Here is a 23,473-nt window from a genome sequence, read left to right as displayed (position 1 = left end):
TAAATCAAAGAAAGAAGACTACAAAATTATGAATATCAAAAATGAAAAGGTAAACTTAATACCAATGAGAAGAAAATTAAAGAGACAATTCAAAGCTATTTTGCTCATTTGTATGCCAATAAATTTAAAAACTTGGATAGAATGAATGAATATTTTCAAAAAATAAACCATCCAGAGTAACAGAAGAGAATACTTAAATAACCCCATTTCAGAAAAAAAGAAACTGAGGAAAACATCAATAAACTCCCTATGAAAAACATCTGCAGGTCCAGGTGTATTTACAGGTCAAGGTTACCAAGCATTTAAGGAACAATTAATTCCAATTTTACATAAACAATTAAAAAAAAAAGAATGAGAAGGAGTTTGCCAAGTTTCTTCTATGACACCATTTTGGTGCTGATATCTAAATCAAGAAGAGCTAAAGTAAACATAATTTTAAACCAATTTCCCTAATGAACAAAAATGTTAATATCACACATAAAATTTTAGATAAAAGATTATAGCAAATTATTATTACGATAATCGGGATAGTTCAATATAAGGAAAACAATCAGCATAATTAAACTTATCAATAACAAAACTCAGAGAAATCATATGATTATCCCTAAAGATGCTTAAAAGTCACTGATAAAAAGCAATATCCATTCATATTAAAAGCACCAGAGATTCTAGTAAAAAATGGAATTTCCATTAAAATAATAAGCAGTGCCTATCTAAAATCATCTGCAAACATATGTAATGGGGTATAAACTAGGAACATTTCCAAAAAGATCGGGGGTAAAATAAGGTTACCCATTTTCAAAAGTACTATACAATATATTATTATAAATGTTAGCTTTAGCAGGAGGGGAAGACAAAGAAATTGAAGGAATTAGATTTGGCAATGAGGAACCAAAATTTTCACTCTTTGCAGATGATATAATGGTATTCTTAGAGAATTCTAGAAATTCAACTAAAAACAATTAACAATTCAGCAGAGTAGTAGGATATAAAATAAATCCACAAAAATCATTATTATTTCTATATATGAAAAACAAAGTCCAAGAGCAAGCAACAGTAATGGAAAATCCATTTAAAGTAATTGTAGAAAACATAAAAATATTTGGGAATCTGTCTGCCAAATCAAATCTACTAACTGTATCAGCCCAATTGCAAACTGCTTTTCAGATGAATAAAGTCAGATCTAAACAATTAGTGAACTGTCAAGAACACAAAGTTAAGAAAAGCTACTATAATAAAAATTAACAATTCTTCCCAAGTTAAATTGCTTATTTAGTGTCATACCAGACAAACTACCTAAAACCTCTTTTACAGAGTTAGAAGAATGGAATGAAAACTCATCTGGAGCAAAAAAAGTTGAAGAATATCAAGAGAAATTAAAATAAAAACTATCATGGAAAGTGAGCTAGCTGTACCAGATATAAAACTATTCTATAAAATGGCAGTTGTCTTCTGGCCAAGATGGTGGAGAGAAGACAGGCACAGTTCCAAATTCTCTTAATCTTTCCCCATCTATGATATGAAACAGACCTCTTAACAGAAATCTGATCAACAAATCCCAGAAAGAAATGTCTGGAGAAAGAACATCTACCTCAGGATTTGTTTTCCGAGGTTCTGGGTGAGTCAGGGTGCAGAGGGCGGGTCACTGGCACATCAGCCTGATTAGCAGCAGGGTTGCAGTCCTGGAAGCCTGAGGGCCCAAGACCTGGACTAGCTTGATTAGCAGCAGGGCTAGACCTCGGGTGCTTGGGTCAGCTAGGGAGCAGAGGCATTGATGTTAGTGCTGACCCTCTGGAACTTGCCGAGAATTCTTGAAGAATTAAGGAAGGCATTTAAAAATCAATTCGAAAATTTTGGAGAGTCAATTATCACCTTGCAACAAGAAAACACATCATTGGAAAATACAATTGACCAAATAAAAATGAAAATAATTCTCTCAGATCCTCAATTGGTCAAATGCAAAAATAAAATAATTTTCTCAAAAACTCAATTGGTCAATTGGAAATTTCTTTCAAAAATATAATTGGCCAATTAGAAAAGGAGTTGCAAAGGTAAATGAAGAAAACTCCTCTCTAAAAAAGAAAAAAGAAGAATGGAGTCCGTGGAAACTAATGACTTCATGAGACAGAAAGAGACTGTTAAACAAAAACAAAAAATAGAAAAAAATAGAAGAAAATGCAAAATACCTCATCTGCAAAACCACTGACCTGGAGCATAGATTGAGGAGGGACAGCCTGAGAATTATTGTACGTCCTGAAAACATTGAAAAGAAAAACTACCTGGACTTAATATTACAGGATCTAAAGATGGAAAATTGCTTTGATATCATGTAACCAGAGGGCAAAGTAGTTATTGAAAAACATACATTGATCCCCTCCAGAAAGATATCCTAAAATGAAAACACCAAGGAATGTTGTGGCCAAATTCCAGAACTATCATATAAAAGATAAAGTCCTGAAAGCAGTCAGAAAGAAACAATTTAAATACCAAGAAGCAACAGTAAGGATTACACAGGAACTGGGTTCATCAACATTAAGGGATTAAAAGTCCTGGAATGAGATATTCTAAAAAGCAAGGGAGTTTGGAATTCAGACAAGAATCCACTATCTCACAAAGCTGAGACTTCTTTGCAAGGGGAAAAGATGGACATTTAATGAAATAGAAGAATTCCAAAAATCCCTGATGAAAACACCATGAAAAGGCCAGATCTATATAGAAAATTTGGACATCAAGCAGGAGGTTCAAGAGACACATAAAAAAGTCAAAAAAAAGAAACAAAGAAAGGGGGTAAAGGAAAAAACCTTGCTATACAACAAGTTGAAACTGGCTATGTACCAGTATGGCAAAAAGATTCTCATAAGTCCTGAGAATTGTAACTCTAAGATAGAGAATATATACCTAACCAGAAGTGATGAGTACTCATGACTTCTCCATGAGACTGCTATTCAATAGGATGAAACAGGCTATAACCCTACTTGGGAGAAAAACTCTAATAACTCTCAAGAATTATAACTCTATTAAATACAATATATTCAGCTGGAAATGATGGATACTCAGAATTTTCTATGACTCAGATAGAATGATTTAAAAACACCTCCTCCTCAATAGCTGAGAACAAGGAAAGGAATGGCCTCATCCCAGGTTAAAGACAACCATTGATAGAAGGCAAAAAGTTTCAATAGCTCCAAAACCTCCCTGCAAGCTAAGGGAGAAGGCCTCAATCAAGGTCCCAGACACTCCAGAGAAAGCAACCAGCACCTCCTACTGGCCAGTCATGGAAATTGCACTCATTGAGTAAAGCCTCTATTGATCCCAAGACCCTAGGAACCAGCCCCTCCCCAACTCAAGGTCTTATCAAAATGAAGAAGGGCCAGCAGAAACCTGGATCCATAGAAAAGTTCTTGGAAGGAAAAGACTCTAACTCAGAAAGATCTAGAATCAATGAAGGAGAATATGATCTGGTTTTCAGCACAGAAAGACTTCCTTGAAGAAATAAGGAAGGAGTTTAAAAATCAAATGGAAAAATATGGGAGAAACATTTAATACCTTGCAACAAGAAACCAAATCCTTAGAAAATGCAATTGGACAATACAAAATGAGAATAAATCTCTCAGATCATCAACCTGAATGGAGTCTGCAGAAACTAATGGCTCCATCAGACAGCAAGAGCCAGTTAAACAAAATCAAAACATAGAAGAAAATGTAAAATATGTAATCAGCAAAACCACTGACCTCGAGAATAGGTCAAGGAGGGGCAACCTGTGAATGATTGGACTTCCTGAAAACATTGAAGAGAAAAAAAGCCTGGACATAATATTACAGGATCTAGTGAAGAGAAACTTCCCTGATAGCATGAAACCATAGGACAAAGTAGTTATTGAAAGAATACATCGATTCCCCTCTAGGAAAACATATTAGAATGAAAACACCAAGGAATGTTGTGGCCAAATTCCAAAACTATCAGATAAAAGAGAAAATCCTGCAAGCAGCTAGAAAGAAACAATTTAAATATCAAGGAGCTACAGTAATGATTACACAGAGGACATGGCTGCATCAACATTAAGGGGTTGAATCGCCTGGAATGAGATATTTTGAAAAACAAGGGAGGTTGGAATGCAGCCAAGAATCCATTATCCCACAAAGCTGAGCTTTCTTTTCCAGGGAAAAAGATGGACATCTAACTGAAGGGAAGAATTCCAAAAATTCCTGATGAAAAGACAAGAGCTAAATAAAGAATTTGGACATCAAGCAGGAGTTTAAAGAGACACAGGAAAAGGTAAAAAAAAGGGGGGGTGGTAAAAGAAAAAAAAACTGCTATGCAATAAGTTGAACTGGCTATATCCCAGCATGGGGAAAAAAGTCTCATAAATCTTGAGAATTATAACTCTAATACAGAGAATATACCTAGCCAGAAATGATGGACATTCATGACCTGTCCATGAGACTGCTATCCAATGGGATGTAACTGGCTTTAACCCCACTTGGGAGAAAGACTTTGATAACTCTCAAGAATTTTAACTCTATTAGAAAGAATGCACTTAGCGAGAAGTGTCAGATACTCTGAATTTTCTGTGACTCAGATAGAATGATCTAAAAAAACACTAACTCTTCAAAAATGGGGACAGAAAGTAGATGGGAGGAGGGAGGGGTTTGAATGGGGTAAATCTCATTACACTAAGAGGTAAAAAAAAATCTATGGTAATAGAAGGGAAGAAGGGAGGAGATGAGAAACACCTGAATTAATCTTCTCATCAGACTTTGCTTAAAGTCAACTCCCACAAACTTATCTAACCTTTCAAGGATTAAAAGGGGAAAAGGGGAGGGGGGGACAGAGAAAGGAGGGGGAGTGGGGGAAAAAGGGGAACATACAAAAGGAATGGAAGGGGAAAGGGGAAATAAACAAGTGGGGGTGATATAGGAGGGCAAACACAACAAAGGTGGTGGTATTCAGAAACCAAATACTGAGGAATACATATGGGGGGGGGGTGAAAGGAAGGGGCAATACAAACAGAGGGAAGATAGCATGGATGGCAATAAAAAAAATTGTTATAATAACTTTGAATGTGAATGGGATTAACTATCCCTTAAAACCTAAGAAAATAGGGGAGGCTAGGTGGTGTAGTGGACAAAACACCATCCCTGGAGTCAGGAGTACCTGGGTTCAAATCTGGTCTCAGACATTTAATAATTACATAGCTGTGTGGCCTTGGGCAAACTACTTAACCCCATTTACCTTGCAAAAAAAAAAAAACTAAAAAAAAAGCTAAGCAAATAGCAGAGTGGATTAAAAACCAGAATCCTACAATATGCTGCTTACAGGAAATTCATTTGCAGCAGAGGTATACATATAGAGCAAAGGTAAAAGGTTGGAGGAAAATATATTTTTCTTCAGCTGAAGTAAAAAAAAAAAAAGCTGGGGTAGCAATCCTTATCTTAGACAAAGCAGCAGCAAAAAGAGATAGCATTAAAAGAGAAAAGGAAGGAAACTTTATCCCCTTAAAAGGTACAATAGAAAATCAAGTAATTTCAATAATAAATATATATGCACCCACTGGGCAGCATCCAAATTCTTAGAGGAGAAACTGAATGAACTACAGGAAGACATAGACACAAAACTCTACCAGTGGGAGACCTCAAGCTCCCACTCTGAGATCTAGATAAATAAAATAATAAAGGAAACAAGAAAGAAGTTAAGGAGGTAAATAGATTGTTAGAAAAACTAGATATGGTAGACTTATGGAGGAAATTGAATGGGGATAGAAAGGAATATACCTTTTTCTATGCAGTACATTGAACTTATAGAAAAACTGATCATCTACTAGGGCATATAAACCTAATGATCAACTGCATAAATGCAGAAAGAGTGAATATACCTTTCTCAGATCAAAATGAAATAAAAGTCATATGCATTATTGGGCCAAAGAGATATAGACCCAGAACCAATTGGAAACTGAATAATCTCATTTTAAAGAATGAGTGGACCAAAAAAAAGGGAAAGAATTAACCATTTTATCCTAGATAATGACAATAATAAAACAACATACTGAAACCTATGGGATTCACCCAAAGTGGCTCTCAGCGGATATACTACAGCTTTAAATGCTTACATGAATAAATTGGAGAAAGAGCAAATCAATGAACTAAACATGGAATTTAAAAAATTAAAGAAAAACAAATTAAATATACCCAATTAAATACCTAATAATAAATTGTAAAAATTAAAGGGGAAATTAATAAAATCAAAAGCAAAAATAATTAAATTAATAAACAAAAACAAAAGTAGGTATTACAAAAATCCCAATAAAATTGATAAACCTCTGGTCCAATTTGATTAAAAAAATAAAGAAGAAAGAAGAAAACAAATTGCTAGCATCATAAAGGAAAAAGGTGAACTCACCACCAATGAGGAGGAAATTAAAGTAATAATTTGAAATTATTTTGCCCAACTCTATGCCAATAAATTTGATAATCTAAGTGAAATGGATGAATATTTACAAAAATATAACTTGCCGAGGTTAAATGAAGGGGATTTGAAATACTTAACCATATCTTAGAAAAAGAAATTCAACAAATTCAACAATTGAACTCCCTAAGAAAAACATCTCCAGGACCTGATGGATTCACAAGTAAACTCTACCAAACATTTAAGGAGCAATTCATTCCAATTCCCATATATATTCTTTGGAAAAATAGGGAAAGATGGAACTCTGCCTAACTCTTCCTCTGAAACCAATATGGTGCTATTGCCTAAAACAGGAAGAGGTAAAACAGAGAATGAAAATTATAGACCTATCTCTGTGATGAATATAGATGCAAAAATCTTCAATAAAATCTTAGCAAAATGATTACAACAAGTTATCATTCAGATAATACATTATGATCAAGTAGGATTTATCTCAGGAATGCAGGGTTGGTTCAATATTAGGAAAACTGTTAGTATACTCAATTATATCAACAACAAACCTATCAGAAATTATATGATCATATCAATAGATGCTGAAAAATCTTTTGACAAAATACAGTATCCATTCTTACTAAAATACGAAAGACTGTAGGAAAAATATACTGTTCCATAGAATAATTACCAGTAGCTATTTGAAACCATCAACAAGCATAATAATCAATGGGGAGAGGCTAGAGGCATTCCCAATAAGATAAGGGGTGAAGCAAGGGTACCCATCATCACCACCACTACTATTCATTATCATATCAGCTATTAGAGAAGGAAAAGTAATTGAAGGAATTAGAATTGGGAAGGAATAGACAAAAGTCTCACTCTTAGCAGATGACATGGTATTCTACCTAGACAATCCCAAGAAATCATCCAAAAAATTACTGGAAACAATTAACAATTTTATCAAAATTGCAGGTTTGAAAATAAGCCCTTATAAATCCTCAACTTTTCTACATATGTCCAGCAAAATACAGCAGGAAGGGCTAGAAAGGGAAATCCCATTCAAAAATAACCTTAAACAATATAAAATACTTGGGAATCTATTTGCTAAGACACACTCTGAAATTTTTTGTAAACAATATTATAAAATACTTCTCACACAAATTAAATCAGATTGAAATAGCTGGGCATATATCAACTGCTCATGGATAGGTATAGCTAATATAAAATGACAATTCTACCAAAGCTAAACTACCTGTTTAGTGCCCTATCAATCACAATTCCAAAAAATTAATTTAATGAGTTAGAAAAAACTATAAGTAAATTCATATGGAGAAATAAAAAGTCAAGAATTTCCAGAAACTCATTTTGAAAAAAAATTGCGAAAGAAGGTGGCTTAGCCCCATCTGATCTAAAATTATATTATAAAGCATCAGTCATCAAAACTGGTATTGGCTAAGAAATAGAGTGGTGGACCAGTGGAATAGACTTGGTGCAAACACAGGAGACAATTATAGTAATCTGCTGTTTGATAAACCCAAAGAGTTCAGCTATTGTGATAAAAACTCTCTCTTTGATAAAATTGATGGAAAATTGGAAGTTAGTATGGAAGAAACTTAGATTATACGAACACATAACACTCTTTACCAAGATAAGATCCAAATGGTTACAGGATTTTGACATAAACAACAATATTTTATGTAAATTACAAGATCAAGGACTAGTTTACCTGTTAGATCTATGCAAAGGGGAGCAGTTTTTGACTAAGTAACAGTTGGAGAACAACACCAAAAACCAGCTACATGATTTCAGTTACATTAAATTAAAAAGTTTTTACACAGATAAAACCACTATAACCAAGATCAAAAGAAATGTGGTACATTGGGAAATAATCTTTACAACTAATGATTCTGACAAAGGACTCAGTTCTAAAATATACAGAGAACTGAGTCATATTTTTAAAACAAAAAGCCATTCCCCAATTGACAAATGGTCAAAAGATATGCAAAGGCAATTTACAGATGAGGAGATCAAAGCAATACATAGCCATATGAAAAAATGCTCTAAATCATTAATTATTACAGAAATACAAATTAAAGCTTTTCTGAGGTACAATTTCACACCTCACCCTGGCCAATATGACCAGAAAGGGTAATGATCATTGTTGCAAGGGTTGTGGGATATGTGGGACACTATTACACTGTTGGTGTAACTGTGAACTCATCCAACCTTTCTGGAGAGCTATTTGGAACTACACATGTTCATACCCTTTGACCCAGCAATAAAAGGTACAATAGACAATAGACAATAAAGTTATTTCATTACTGAACATATATATATATATATATATATATATATATATATATATATATATATATATATATATACCCAAAAGGACAGCATTCAAATTCTTAGAGGAGAAGCTGAAAGAACTACAGGAAGACATAGACAGCAAAACTCTACTAGTGGGAGAACTCAACCTCCCGCTCTCAGATCTAGATACATGGAATCATAAAATAAACAAGAAAGAAGTTAAGGAGGTAAATAAATTGTTAGGAAAACTAGATATGGTAGACTTAGGGAGGAAATTGAATGGGGATATAAGTACACGGCACTTATACAAAAACTGACCATCTACTGGGGCATAAAAACCTAATAATCAACTGCAGAAAGAGAGAAATAGTGAAAGCATCTTTCTCAGATCTCAATGCAATAACAGGCATATACAATATTGAGCCAGGGAGATATAGGCCCAGAACTAATTGGAAACTGAATAACCTCATTTTTAAAGAATGAGTGGATCAAACAACAAATTATAGATAGAATTAATTATGTTATCTTAGATAATGACAATAATGAAGCAATATCCCAAAACCTATGGGATTCTCTCCAAACAGCTGTTGGTGGATATATATTATATCTTTAAATGCTAAAGTGAATAAATTAGAGGAAAAATAAAGCAATGTATTAAATATGCAACTAAAAAATTAGAGAAAGAACAAAGTAACAATCGCAATTAAATACAAAATTAGAAATTCTAATAATTAAAGGAGAATCCCAAGAAATCATCCAAAATTATTGGAAATCATTAATTATTTTAGAAAAGTTGCGGGACATAAAATAAACCCTCATTAATCTTCAACTTTTCTATATATGACTAGCAAGATACAGCAGGAAGAGCTAGAAAGAGAAATCCCATTCAAAGTATACTCAATCAATATAAAATACCTGGGAGTCTAAACTTGTTGAAAACAATTATAAAACATTTCTCACACAAATCAAATCATATTTAAATAACTGGGAAAATATCAACTTCTCATGGATAGGTAGAGCTAATATAATAAAATGAAAAATGAACATTCTACGAAAACCAAACTACTGGTTTAGTGCCCTACAATTCAAAATTTCAAAAAATTACTTTAATGAGTTGGAAAAAGTTGCAAGTAAATTCATATAGAGAAATAAAAAAATAAATAATTTCCAGGAATTTAATGGAAAAAAGTACAAAAGGAGGGTGCTTAGCCCTACCTGATCTAAAATTATATTATAATGCATCATTCATCAAAACTGTCTGGTTATTTGCTAAGAAATAGGGTGGTGGACCAGTGGAATACACTATGTGCAATAGCAGGAAAACATTATTGTAATCTGCTGTTTGAAAACCCCAAAAAGTCGAGCTATCAGAATAAAAATCTCTCTCTTTGATAAAATCTGCTTGTAAAATTGGAATTTAGTATGGAAAAAACTTAGATTAGACCAACACCTCAATCATTATATGAAAATAAGGTAAGATTCAAATGGATACAGGATTTAGACATAAAAACAATACTATTACCAAATAAGAAGATAAAGGACTAGTTTACCTGTCAGATCTATGGAAAGGGAAGCAGTTTGTGATTAAGGAAGAGATGGAAAACATAATTAAAAATAAACTAGATGAATTCAATTACATTGAATTAAAAAGCTTTTGCACAGACAAAACCACTGTAACCAAGATCAAAAAGAAATGTACTAAATTCTGAAACTATCTTTACAAATAATGTTTCTAACAAAGGACTCATTTCTAAAATATACATAAAACTGAATCATATTTGAAAAAAAGCCATTCCCCAATTGACAAATGGTCAAAGGAAATGCAAAGGTAATTTACAGATGAGGAGATCAAAGCAATCCATAGTCATATGAAAAATTTCTCTAAATCATTACTTATTAGACAAATGCAATTTAAAGCTTCTCTGAGGTGACACCTCACACCTCTCAGAATGGCCAATATGACCAGAAAGGGTAATGATCATCGATGGAATGGTTGTGGGTAATCTGGGGCACTATTACATTGTTGGTGGAGCTGTGAATTCATCCAACATTTCTGGAATGAAATTTGGAACTATGACCAAAGGTCAACAAAATGTTTCATACTCTTTGATCTAGCAATACCACTTCTGGGTCTATAACCTGAAGATATGATGAAAAAGGCTAAAAACCTCATTTGTACAAAATATTCATAACAGCCCTGTTTGTGGTGGCAAAGAACTGGAAATTAAGTAAATGTCTTTTAATTGGGGAATGGCTTAGCAAACTGTGACATATATGTGTGTGTGTGTGTGTGTGTGTGTGTGTGTGTGTGTGTGTGAGATAGAACACTATTGTTCTATTAGAAACCAAGAGGCAATGATAATACAAGGAAGCCTGGAGGGATTTGCATGAAGTGATGCTAAGTGAGATGAGCAGAAGCAGAAAAACACTGTACACCCTAACAGCAACATGGGTGCGATGATCAACCTTGATGGCCTCGCTCATTCCATCAGTGCAACAGTCAGGAACAATTTGAGGCTCTCTGAAATGGAGAATACCATTAGAGAATGCCATGCAGAAAAACAGCTGTGGAGTTTGAACAAAGACCAAGGACTATTACCTAATTTAGAAAAAAAAAAACTGATATCTTATTGTTTGATCCTGCTGTCTTTTATATTTTATCTTTCTTCCTTAAGGATGTGATTTCTCTCTCATCACACTCAATTTGGATCAATGTATATTATGAAAACAATGTAAAGACTGACAAATTGCCCTCTGTGGGAGGAGGGAGGATGGAAGTAAGATCAGGGGAAAAAACTGTAAAAGTCAAAATAAATAATATCTTAAAGAAGGCAGTTTTCAATACTGCCTGGTACTGCTTAAGAGAGTAATAGTGGGGTGGAGCCAAGACAGTAGAATGAAGGCTGGAAATTCCATACATTCTCTCCAGAAAGCCTTTAAATAAATTCTTGAGTGGCAGAAATCATAGAAAGACTGAGTGAAACAATTTTTCTAGACCAAGACAACTTGAACGTTCTATGGGAAGGATTTTTCCCACTGGAGTTTGAAAGGGTCACAGTACAACCTCACCACAAAAACTGTATCCAGCTACCCAGGAACAACCTGGAGGACTCTTAGGTCTCGGGGGGCACCTTGTGACCCTGGCAATGGCTTTAGTTTCAAGAACTCTCAGACCACGATTTGTCAAGAACAACCTGAAAGGTCACTGGGGAAACTCTGCCACATCAGAATGATTGTGGAACTCAGACCAAAACAGAACTAAGAAAAACGCTTATCTGGGAATCTGAAGCAGGCTTCTGGAACCACCCAGCAGCTACTTCTAGAGAGTTCAGTTCATAATGGTAAGGGTGTGGGGGAAACTGCCAAGGTCTTTCTTCCAGCTCTATGGTAAGGCTCTGATATTTTGCCCATTCTCAGATCCAGGTCAAAATCTGGGGACCCATACTGACTTAGTGGAACAGGGTCCCTCCTCATAGTTCCAGGGCAGAGGGGAAGGTGCTTGCAGTCTTTCATCAACTACACAGACGAGGGGAACAGTCAGAGTTTCCCATAAGACCCTGTATTGGCTGTGATAGATCTAGCGTGAGCCTGAATACTGATGAGAACCAGGTGAAGAGAAACCCAACAACAAACTGATGTTGTGAAAACCATCTCTTAACTTTTTTGTTGAATATTCAGACTCTTTTAACAAAACTTTTCTTAGACATGACAAGTCAGATGGAATCTAGATGAATGGTTTCGCTGGTTAAATTTACAGTATTTATTTTTTGAAGTCCTTGTCAGACAGTTTCCCATGTACTTCTAGCTCTGCAAATATTTATGTCAGGGTTCATTGTTTGAGCCAAACAACCCATTTAATGAGCAAGAATAAGTCCTTTTCCTGGCGATCTTTGTCTCCAGGGACACCTGTATCCCAATCCTATAGGAGCTGGTCCTCTACACCCTTGAAGGAATTGATGTCCTTGGTTGGGGGGCATGTCCCTGAAAACAGCTGCAAAAACCTTCAAAAGCTTGGGAAATTGTATCTTCCAACCTGGAAGCAGAGCCCCCACCTTAAAGAAAAGAGTTAAAATCAAGTGATAGGGTGGGCAAATGAGTAAACAACAGAAGAAAAAGTATATGACCATACAAAATTATTTTGATCTTCTGATCAAAAGACACACTCAGAAGATGACAAAGTCAAAGATTCTGTGTCCAAAACCTGCCAGAAAATTATGAAATGGGCTCAAGCTATGGAAGAGCTCAAAAAAGATTTTGAAAATCAAGTAAAGGAGACAGAGGAAAAAACTGGCAAAAAATGAGAGTGATGAAAGAAAATCACAAAACCAAGACAGCAGTTTGGTGAAGGATATACTAAAAATGCTGAAGAAAATAACATTTAAAATCCCATTAAGGTTAAATGGAAAAAAGCACTCCAAAATTTCAATGAGTAGAAGAATACCTTAAAAAGCAGAATTGGCAAGATGGAAAAGAAGATACAGTAGATTTCTGAAGAAAATAATTCCTGTAAATGTAGTAGGGATAAGGGAAGATGATGACTTTTTGAGAAATCAAGAAAAAATCAGACAAAACCAAAACAATGCAACACTGGAAGAACATGTGAAATATGCAATTGCAAACCAACTGACCTACAAAACAGATCCAAGATTCCCTTGACAATTATAAAACTAATGCCATGATATTTTTTCTAATAAATATTATATATACCTATACATACAGAAAACATTTATTTTTCAAAATGAGTGTCTTTAAGATGTTTATGAAACTTTGAGCTGATCATAATTACACTAATAAATTCTTGAATTCAAAATATTCTATAACATTGGAGTAGGCAGAAATAATAAAATAGCAAAGTATCTAACTGAGAAATATCAAAATAAATAAAAGACTATGAAGACATAGAATTATTTACAGCATCCTCTATACTTCTCACTCAAATACACAAAGTTTTATAGTTTCCCAATCCTTAAATAACTGACACTCTTATATAACAGTTGTCTTGTGAATGAAATAACTCTTATGGTTCCATCTCTCTGTAATCCTCATCAACATTCCACTCCACCTCGGAAGTCCTTATTTGGAGAATTTTTATTTCCATATTCTGGAGCTGTCATCAGTACCATACTCTTTTTGTTCTGAGAGTCATGGCATTTTGTTGCTCTTTTGTGAGACAATTTTTAGGCAATGTTCCTGGGGAACACACATTTTCAATTCCTTTTTTTACTTAGAAAGACTTTAACACTATAAACTTACAGAAAAATGATTCAGGGTAAATACCTTTCATTTCCCCATTGTGTTGTTGTTCAGTTAAGTACCATTTTTCATGATTCCATTTAGGGTTTTCTTGATAAAAATACTGGGGTAAGTTTTTCCTCTCCTTTCCAGCTCATTTTACAAATACTATGGTAAGCAGAGTAAATAGGGTCACACAGGGTCACACAACTAGTAAGGGCTTAAAATCAGTATTAAACTTAAATCTTCCTGATTCCAGACTTATCAGTCTATTCATTGTACCACCTAGTCATTCCTCACTTGTGTAGAAACTAGTGTTGACTCAAGTACTACAAAAGTCAGATTCAGTTGGATAAAGAAGTATCTTGACTGTTAACATAAAAGCTCTGTCTCATATACTGTCAACATCTTGACATTAAAATAAAAATTTCTGTTTCATACATACTGTCAACATCTTGACATTAACATAAAATCTGTCTTATACTCTATACACACATATATATATATATATATATATATATGTATATATGATACAGCAATACATTAGCTGGAGAGATAAGTGACTGAAGTAAAACTTCATTCATTAAGTTTAATTTGAAGGAAGAGCAAGTAACTGGCAACCTTGATGGATGCAGCCCCTCTCAGCAGTTCAGAGACCTAGGACAACCCAATAGGACAGGCTTTAGATTATGCTATTCTTATCTAGAGAAAGAAAAATAATACAAAACAAAACAAACAAAAAACTTTTCAGAACCTGAATGAACACTTAATTCACTTTTTAAAAAATTCTCTTATGTATTTATCTCTAATCTCATAGTTTTCTTTTTTTCCCCTAATTCTAATTCCTCATATCAAAAATATTAATCTGTAAACATGTTTAACACAAATGAGAATGTACAATATTTTCTTGACTCTTCACTGATAAGGGGAGGAGTGGGAAGGGATGGGGGAAGAAATTATGAAATTTTAAAATATTCATATGTGTATGGATGAATGTTGAAAAATTATCATATCATATTTATGGAAAATATAATTACTTATCAATTAATTTAAAAGTAGAGTAACTGGGATGTTTTACCTGGGTGGAGAGAAGGCAGGTATTCCAAATATGGGAATCAATATGGATTTATTGCAAAAGATAGAATATATTTTAGGGAATTCCTATATCAGAGAAATTATAAAGTAAAAATGTATGGGAAGATTTTAGTAACATCATAGAAGGACTTGAATGCATAATAAAGAAATTTTCATTTACTCTAAATAATACTAGGGAGATAGTGAAGTTTCTTTCCTTTTTCCTTTTTCTTTCTTTTTTTTTTTAAGCAAGTAAATGATGTGATCCAATCAGGCAACAAATAGAGATAAATTACAGATTACCAGAGCTAGAAGAAATGTGATGTTTAAAGTGATGAAACATCACTTTAAACACCCTTAAGTCAATCCAGTTTATTGTTCCTATAATATGAAACCTAAAGCTCAATATCACATTTTCTAAATGTGATAGGAGCACTTCAGCATACAATGACAATAACAGTATTCTCATTATGAGAACTGTGTTTTAATCAGTACAGTCTAATATGGCATTATCTGATTTTACCTATTGTGTCTACTCATTATATACTTAGTTATATAATTCCTATTTTTCATTAACTCATTCTCTTTTCTTTTTCATTTGATACATGAGCAATCAGAAACAAAAAGAAGGGTATCACATTGCTGAAATTCACAAATGAATTTGAATCTTGTTGATTTACCTTTTGGGATAGACAACTCATTACATCAGATAACAATTGATTCAGAATTTAAGTACCTATAATAATTAGAGTGTTTTGTTCTTATATCTAGTACAAAACCCTCCTTCTCTGCAGCTCCCTGATTTTAATCTTACTTTTGTTTGAGGCAAAATGGAACAAGTAAAAATCATTTCTCCCACACTTTAGCCTTCAAATATTTAAATAAAACTATTAGGATATAGACTACACTTTGCTCTAAATTTCAATTTTTCATTATATGAATTGATTTTGAGATTCTTAACGACATTAGGCACTTTGACTGAACAGAATGAAGTTTTTCCTACCTAGAATGTATAACCCAGAATTAGATCCAACATTTTGCAAAGTTCACTGAAAGTAATGCTACTAACAATTTGAGAACATTAGAAGCAATATCATTTTCAATATGAGAACTGTGTTTCAATCAGAAGAAATTAAGATGGTATTACCTTATTTACCTAAATAATAAGAGAGCTAGGACAACCCTATTAGACTGGCTATGGACTATGCTATGCCAAACTAGAGGAAGGAAAAATAAAAGAAAATAAAAACTCTTCAGAATCTGAATGACCACTTCATTCACTTTTTAAAAAAAAAAATTAATATGGAATTTTTCCACTTTTGATGTATAGTTCTATTTACATTCCAACTTTTCTTGAACCTATTCTTACCTCTTTCTCACTTGGCAATTTACTTTGTAAAATAAATGTAAGATTTTTTTTCGGAACAGTAAATGTGGAAAACTAAGTACTGGGTTTTTGCAAAGTATAAGTACTTACTCTAAGAATTTTGGTGATTATTTGATAAATTCCTTTAGATGAAAACTGCCATAACATAAGTTCAAAATATTTGCGAGGGTTATGGGAATGAATACTGAATTTTCTCTTGATCATTAAGAATCTTGTCCGAAATAATCTGGGACTTCATGGTCATTCTTTGAAAAGCTCAACTTTCTTTAGGAGGGATATATGAAGTGGAGCCTTAAACTGTTCTGAATTGATTAATTACTATTTGAGCTAATCTTATTTCTAACTATGTGCCATTCATTTTGACACTTTTTTCTAACCTCCTTGGCTGGAAGGTGATTTACGTAGTCACTTCACCCTGGGAAAAGGAATTTTCATGAATTTTGTTGAGGCTCAGCACAGATCCATCATTTCATATTTCTGAGACATTTTCTAGATGTTCTTGTCCTAAAAATATCATCTCCAAACAGATATGATAATCAAATAGCTTTTGAATAATTTAGTCACAACTTAAAGGTTAAGGGTCACCTTTCCATAATTTATCATCCCTAGTTGTAAATTGAAGGAAGTATCTATAAATTTGAACTGTGTCACTGTTGTGATATTAATATGATTGAGTTACTTTAGTCTTCATCACTGAATATTTTCAACACTCCTTTCAAGTTCTCCCCAATGCCAAATCTTGACATATGAGATTATTTAGAGAACTGAATACCAACTAAGCTGACATATATTTAATCTTATAGAAATTTAAGGTAAGATACATATGAATTACTATTTGGCATTGAAAGTTCTGGAGTTTGATATCTGGTCAGTTATACTTATCTCCTCTATACATTTCATCTGGAGTTTTCTAAGGTTGGAAAATTGCTTCATTGGACTATTCCTGGTTATTCTGGTAGTGACCTCTGTACATAAATAATACTTTTTCAATTACAACTAAACTCCATTGTTGTCAAAATTTATTAGTCTTCATCAAAGAAATAGACAAGTAAAGTATTCAGATGGTTTTGCAATCTTGACGCTGATGAAGATAACTCTTAATTCTTGGCCAATTTGGAATAATTTGGTTCATAAACAACAAAAAAAGCAATAAAAATATAGGAATAATGAAACGTTTGCACTTTTGAGAGCATTCCATGGTCAGTAAGAGATATTGTATATGTAGAAATGAAAAGACACAGAACTGGTTATACAGATTTGGGATTTATGTATGTAGATAAAATTACAGTAGCTGATAAGGTAACAAGAGGATGTAAAAAGAGGAAAGAGATGGAGGCTCATGATTGAGCCTTAGATCTATTCACAGTATGGGAGAAGGGTAAGGAAAGCAATGAAGAGTAAGAATGCAGTTAAGTAGATAGGAGGGAATATCAAGAAAGAGTAACATCATGAAATCAATAATGAGTAACCTATAGGAGATGGTTGTCAACAGAATAAAATGTTGCTGAGACAAAGAGAAATAGGATGAAAAAGGAACAAATGAATTTGTCAATTAATAGATTGTTGGTAACTCAAGATAGAGGTTTAAATTGAATAATGTGATTAAAAGAAAAAAGGTTCAAAAGGTTAAAACAAGTAAAGGGAAGATATGAACTGAGAATAAACATGTTTTCCTAGAATTCAAGCAATGGATATATAGGAATATACTTTCAGGAGATGGTAGTGTCAAGAGAGGATAATCTAAAGATATGGAAAGATATGACATCATGACTAACACTAGTTGGGAATTTAAAATATTTTATAAAATATTTATGGTATTATGAATGTGAAGAGTGAAGGATTGTGTGCAGTTTTACTTCTAAAACTGAGTAGTAAAAAAGCCCATCATTCATACAGAATGGTGAAAAATCCAAAGAAGTCAAATTTTTCCAAGGATATATGAAGATTGAATTTGAAGAAGAACAATGACAATAATCTGTATTTTTTTAAAATGACACTAATCTGTAAAGGTTTCAACAAAAGAAAATCTCTGTCAATGACAGTGGAGGTACTATATCTACTACAACAATAAAGTAACTGATATGTTGCATGAACTACTGTAAATGTCATCAAAATGTGTATTTTTGGAAAAGGATATTTTGCTAATTGTACCAACAAGTAGTAGTAGTAGTAGTAGTATACTACTAGCAGCAGCAATAGCAGTAGTAGCAGCAGTAGTATTAATATTAGCAGTAGTAGTATTAATATTAGCAGTAGTAGTATCATCAGCAGCATCTACAGTATAGTTGCAGTGACAATAGTATTAGCCACAAAAGCAACTGTGCAGGAGTAACAGCAGTAGCATAACAGCAGCAGTAGGAGTAGCAGTAACTACAATAGCTATATCAGCTGCCATAGTAGTTGAAGCATAGAAGTAGGAGAATTGGTAGGATGCTGGCCTTGGTGGGATGTTGGACTGAGTGTCATGTAGATCTGCGTTGATATCAATTGATATCTCAGCTATGATTAGATATGCAACCTGGTCAAATCACTTAATCTCATCAGTTTTCTCAAATAGAAAATGAAGATAACTATTCACAAAGCTGTAGTAAGGATCAAATGATAATATGCAATACATTGTACAAAGCTTAATATTAAGAAAATGTTATATTATTTAATCACTATCATTGTTACTATTCTATCCCTATGATCCAAATATAGGTGATTGCTAGGATACAATTATTAGTTTGGCAATTATTCTAATAGTGACATCAAAAAACAAAATAAAATAAAATAAAAAATAGAATAAAATTACCAAGTGTAAATAGAAATAATCATGAATATATTAAGAGATATTGTTGTCCAATAAATAGAAAATCACTATCACTTTCTATTGGTAATAAAAAGATACAAACAATTACCATAACTATAAAGAAAAAACTCATGAACATCTTAAATTATTCTCAATATAATAATCAGATGGCAAAATTTATAAAGCAATATTCCAGTAGTCCACAAAATATAGAAAAATGTTCCTAGGGGAGGCGACGTGAGTCAGTGGATAGAGCACCAGCCCTGGAGTCAGGAGTACCTGAGTTCAAATCTGTCCTCAGACATTTAATCATTACCTAGCTGTGTGGCCTTGGACAGGCAACTTAACACCATTGCCTTGAAAAAAAAAAATGTTCCTAAAAAACACTGTTGTTTCATTGTACTTAGAAAGAAATGCAAATTTTGACAGATTAAAATGTGCTATTTTTAGTCATCAATTTTCTATTTTTATTGTGACATTCTTAATTCTTCAAAAGGGTCATCTAGTATATGTTTTCAATATTTTAATGACTGTCATGTTATGCAAACTAGAAAATTAAAGGAAAAAATTAAAAATGTAAATAGTCTCATAATTTAAATTATTCGGTTTGGTCCAAGTGGGGAAAAAAAACAACTAGGAATAAATTTAAATTTGGGAAGTATTAAATTTAGGCTTCATCCAAGGAAGAACTTGCCAATAGTAAGTCACTGAAAAATAAAGTGGGATGACTTAGAGAAGGAAAATTCTCCCTCAATGAAGATTTCCAAGTAGATTGAAAATGGGGGAAAGAGTTTGGGAGATGAAGCATAAAAGAATGATGTGGAGTCATTCTGGGTGAAGAAATTTCTGACTCAAGAGGATAAGAAAAGACAAATTTTAATTCACAGGTTAGTACAAAAAGTTCACACTTTTCTTCACAAAATTCTTTAGCAAGGAAAGGAAGTGATTTTTTTTAAGATAGAAAGTTTAAATAAAAAGACAGCTGCAAGCTGGGCTGGTGAGAACATCAATGATAATCAAGAAAGGGAAAAGGAATCATCCATGGAGGTAGGTGGACTGGGATTGTATGGATCTAGTAGCATGGAGAAGAAGGTGGATTGTATTGGAGAAATATCTATATAGTTTTTAATATTAAGAAAATGTTATTTGTGCCTTTCTGATCCTAATCAGATATACATTATCTTCTATTGTTCAGTTTAACTCCATTGTTAAAATATAGCTACCAAAATAAGATCAACCTCAACTCATGCCTGCCCCTCCAGCTTCCAGATTTTACCTGACCTCAGTCACTTAGCGATGGAGGGAATTCCTCCCCTGCCCATATTCTCCTGACTCTGCTGTGACCAGGAGTATAAATGTCTGGCCTAAACTTCCCTCTGATGTAGACTCACTCAAGTCTCAGTCCAGTCTGCTCTCCTGGCTGCTTTACTTTCTCTCTTTCCCCTTCCTACTCCTGTGTTATTCACCCTTTCCATAAGCCTGGGCTTGTAAGTGGTTTATTCACCTGACCCTCAAGCAACTTACTCTCTCTCCAAGAGAAAAGTTAATCCATAAACTTTGCAGGTTTGTCAAATAAATCCCAAATTATTTCAACTTTCCAGGGCTACATGTGAATTCTTTCACTTTACCATGTCAATCTTATAGGTGACACCAATTTCTCTGACAACATTTTAATGAGCCACCTAGGTGTCTGAGCAGGTACAGGGCCAAATTCAAGTCTCTTTGTGGTATCTGGGTTAGTATCATATGGATCCAGCAGCATGGAGAAAAAGTTGAGTAGTGTTTTTATAGGGATCCTAACCTACTTCCTGTTCAGGGAGGACTCAGTGGGGAAGAGGGTCCAGGAGTGACCCACTTGGATGTGATTGGACTGAGGCATAAACCTTGGAAGGCTAGGTGGAGGAGGGATAGGAGAAAGGGACTTAGATTCTATAATTTTAGTGAATTTACATTTGATAAGAGGATTGGACTGAACACTGGGGAGGAAGTGAGAGACCCACAAAAAATGCCAGATAAGCACAGATAATCACATCTTAATATTACAGAAAACATTTCTCTAATATTTCTCCTACAACAAGATAATTGATGAAATCTTATTAGGAGAGCTTTAGTGAGATTCTTTGCAAGTATGTCTATTAATTTACCAGCTGACTTTAAAATTCAATGACTTTGAGAACTAAATTTATAAATGTATTTTATAGTGATATTTTTGTTATTATTTATTTAATGAATAGTTGACCAATTTTTAGAGTTCATTGTCTGAAAATCCATATGGGCTTCCAGTTGTTTAGAGGTAGAATTGATGCCAAATGAAGGTTCGGGATTTAAAGAATTCATACAAAACACCAACTCTTACCTAGATGGAATTTTAGGGACAAAATTCATTTATTGAAGAATTGCCATGTTAAGCAGAACCTAAGGGGAAGGGATAGAGAGGTAATAAGGGCAGCTGGAAAAGACTGATCTCCTGAAACACCAGCATCCAGATGCTCAGACAATCATGAAGAGATGGAAGGAAGGAAGGAAGGAAGGAAGGAAGGAAGGAAGGAAGGAAGGAGGGAAGGAGTGAAGAAAGGAAGGAAAGGGAAGGGAAGGAAGGAAGGAAGGGAGGGAGGGAGGGAGGGAGGGAGGGAGGAAGGAAGGAAGGAAGGAAGGAAGGAAGGAAGGAAGGAAGGAAGGAAGGAAGGAAGGAAGGGATAGGATAGGAGATAGGAACAACTATCAAATGACAGTTAGGTTGATGAGAATAGCAACTTGCATTTGTAAAAACTGTACTTATATGGGAAACCACATGTACAGTACATGCTGGAAACAGTATGCTGGGAAAAGTTGCTTTTTTATAAAGGTGTTTGAGGTAATTCATATTATTTTAGTGGATTTGCATATCAGAAGTGGCTGGGGTATTTCCCACCACATATCTAGATACTTAGTTTCTATGGTAAAGATGCTAGGAATAGGTTTGGGAAAGATTTAAGACATTTACATTCCAGTAGGTCTCTGTGTCCCACAATGGGTATATTTATTTAGACAACAATGGGATGAAAATCAGAAGCACAAAATATGTGTTTAGGTGCACAAAAAATATGATGACAATGCTTTTTCCTTCATTCTCCAAAGAAGACCACTATATCAGGGAGGTGATAAAATGAGAAGCATATGAATTGGATTTGAGCAAGGAAGAGTTATATTAAGACACCAGTCTCTTTTTCTCCTCCAGTTATCTGGATCCAGTGGCCAGAAATGAATCAGGACAGCTAGATGTAGGTATATGAGGTAGTAAAGTTTAAGTGACTTGCACAAGGTCAGAAAGCTAGTAAAAATCAAATGACTAAGGTCAAATTTGAAGGTCCTCCTGACCCAAGGTCAGTGCTCTATCCACTGTGTCACCTAACTGCCTTGAAAAAGAAGGTCCATACTTCAAACACACACACACACACACACACACACACACACACACACACACACACACACACGTAGTTAGCTAGTTAGTTAGATTCAATGAATTGTGAAATCTAATCCACCGTTGAGTTATTGATTCTAAGATGAATATTGAGTGTAAGACCCCAAAGCGAATACACACAAACCAATCTGCATGCACCCATAAATACAAGCAATTTCATGTCTATGTATCTATGCTTGTATGTGTGTATATATGTGTGTGTGCGTGTGTATCACTTTGACTAATTTCTCATAGCCTGTTTGTGTTTGTATAAATGGTAAATCTGAAATAATATTTTGAGTAATAAAATTATGTTACTACAGTTCTGCTTCTAAAATAGATTATTTCATTATTTAAGTCTTTTATTGTTGAAATCTTTCTCAGATACTTTTCTTATTCAGAAATGAGTCAAGAAAGGATTAAGAATTCTTAGAATGTTTCAAATAGCCTTGTACATCATGGACTTGCAAAAGAGATATTGATGAAGATGAAATATTAAGAAAAAATATTATTATGCTCCCCTGAATACACTGGGTACATTATATGATCTTCTGATTTTCACACACTGTTATCTAGATAATTCTTTGTCATTATAAAGAGAGCTGCTTTGAATATTTTGGAAAATGTTAGACTTACCCCATTTTTTAATAATTTCTTTTGGATACAGGTCTATTACTGTGTCAAAGGGTATGATCAGCTTTATTGCCTTTTGGGCCTAGTTACAGTTTGGATGAATGAGTTCACAACTCCACCAACAATGCAGTAATATGCCAATTCCCCCTCAACCTCTCCAACACTGATCACATTCCCTTTTTGTTATTTAGCCAATCTGAAAGGTGCAAA

This window comes from Macrotis lagotis, chromosome 1, assembly GCF_037893015.1.
Source record: "Macrotis lagotis isolate mMagLag1 chromosome 1, bilby.v1.9.chrom.fasta, whole genome shotgun sequence".
In the NCBI taxonomy this organism is placed as follows: Eukaryota; Metazoa; Chordata; class Mammalia; order Peramelemorphia; family Peramelidae; genus Macrotis; species Macrotis lagotis.
Note: the sequence above shows the minus strand (reverse complement) of the source record.